Source organism: Triticum urartu, chromosome 4 (genome assembly GCF_003073215.2).
Source record: "Triticum urartu cultivar G1812 chromosome 4, Tu2.1, whole genome shotgun sequence".
Lineage (NCBI taxonomy): Eukaryota > Viridiplantae > Streptophyta > Magnoliopsida > Poales > Poaceae > Triticum > Triticum urartu.
The window spans coordinates 817,324-819,421 of record NC_053025.1 but is presented as its reverse complement, the minus strand read 5'-3'; the positions used below and the strand labels follow the sequence as shown (position 1 = coordinate 819,421).

Sequence of the window (2,098 nt, the reverse complement as noted above, 5' to 3'; positions counted from 1 at the left end):
CTTATGCCAATGTGAGCATCAGGTGGTTGAAATTGATTTAGTCCAAATACGACTCCGTAACCAACAATCCATGTTACATTGATGGGAGACCATAATTGTTTTTGCATAGCTAACATTAATTTCCCATCAGAATTCACTTGCCTTTTCGAACTACTAGCAAAACCACCGTTTTTTATATATCTGGTCCAGTATGTGCACAGAACCTGTTTTGGTGCCAATTAAATATACTCATGCCAGCTTACAGTATATTCGCATTGCCAATACAGCATTTAACTGATGTATAGCAATTAATTTCATAGGTACACATGGGTAATTCAAGAAGCAGGGCAGTTGATCAGCTACCAGAAGAGGACGTTTCTACAGGTATGCAGCATTTATATGAGAAATTACTACACATGTGTTAACGAACATTCGCAAGCTTTCATAGCGTGATAACTGTTGAAGTTAAATCTACGGGAATGTTTTAACCTATCATAATCTGCTACGCATGAGTTATGTGCACTTTTCGTATTCACATAATTAATGCATAATGCTTTTCAGTCCTTACAAGATGTACAATAGTTGAAGATAACAATGCAAGCATCTTATCCATAGCGGAGACTGGTGTGGACAATTCAGCTACTGTTACAGGTATAGAGCTTGTGTGACTATTGTTGGGAATGTTGCCATGTAGGTACGACGTTTATAACATTGTCCTTATATTCATGTTGGTTGTCATCCTACAGATGGAGAGCATAAAGAGGATTCATTCACAGCTCCGAATACCAATGATTTGGATTTTAGTTTAGATGAATATGGTACTCTCTCAGCCTCATTACAAATGTCAAGATTGTTATAACCATATTTTTGTAGTGTATATTTCATTGATTTTTTGTTATTTACTGGGTATCACTATACAGGTGGAACAAGTTCACCACGGATTAAAGACCTTCATGATGGTTCGTTGTTGGGTTCCAACCATCTAATTCTTGATAGTCACCCTACTATTGGTCATTTTCATTAACAACATGTGCCTATGCTGCATATATTGGTGTTCTACAGAGGGTGAACCTCCAGACGAATATATCAACGGTGGGACAAATCTATCAGGTACTCCCACGGATGCTTGTCTAACATCGAATATGACCTTATGTACAGATGTTGTGAAAAAGCATTACCATCTTTCTGTTTGATATTTTTGACATGCTGCAGACGAAATCAGATGCGGGAATCAAAGTCATATATCAAAGGAACCTGACAACACACAAATGCTTTCAGCTAAGGATATAAAAAAAATCCAAGATGTCGTGTTACAAATAGAGGATCAACAGCGCTGCTTGTCGAAATCTGGTAATTTGTGAAGGCATTTAACTTGTGGACATGTTTTCAGGTATTTTGCTATATGCAATGGCTGTTTTTATTCACTAACTACCGTATGTTTAATATGCGTTGTAGACCCTAAGGAACTTAACAAAGCCTTGAGGCGGGAAACTTATCGCATTAGCAAAAAACAGGGTTTGAAAATACAACAAGTCGATGGCCACATCGTTCAACGTCGTGCCCTAGGTGATATCACGAATGTTCGTCAACCTAAGCTTGTGACATCCGGTACATCAGGTAGTCATTGTTTATCTATTTGTATGCGTGGCTTCCCCTTGGTATACCATCGTATAATACTGACCCATCGTTCTGAATCATATGACTTCAATGTCACAAAAGATAATGCTCCACTAACGGAAGAAGAACGCAAAAGAGCCCATAGAAACGCCCTGAGGAGAGCTTCTTATCGTAGGAAAAAAGAACTTGCTCTTGAAGAAGATAAACTCCGCGCCATTAATTTGTCTGGTAAGAATCAAGTGTTCTAACCATTACCAATTAATTTTTGTGTAACATTTATTAACCATGTTCAACCAGACAACGCAACTAGCTCTGCCTATACAACATTATTATCGCATCCTGATTCAGCATATACTGCTACATCGACAGAGACATATGGTCTGGTTAACGACAATGATCAAAATGGTAATTGACTTGTTAATAATGGATTCATCAATGTGGGAATATTATTTTTTACTTTCTACATTTAAAGTATGGTTTCAATGACACCAGACATTGACGA

At 37.7% G+C, this 2,098-nt stretch overlaps 1 long non-coding RNA gene across 1 annotated transcript; it reads left to right on the top strand.

Moving 5' to 3' along the window:
- The first annotated feature begins 771 nt into the window (after nucleotides 1–771).
- On the top strand, nucleotides 772–1,576 carry LOC125553301. Its single transcript, XR_007304022.1, has 5 exons — nucleotides 772–797; nucleotides 900–938; nucleotides 1,042–1,089; nucleotides 1,192–1,329; nucleotides 1,435–1,576. It is a non-coding gene; the product is annotated as an uncharacterized LOC125553301 (long non-coding RNA).
- Nucleotides 1,577–2,098: the final 522 nt, after the last annotated feature.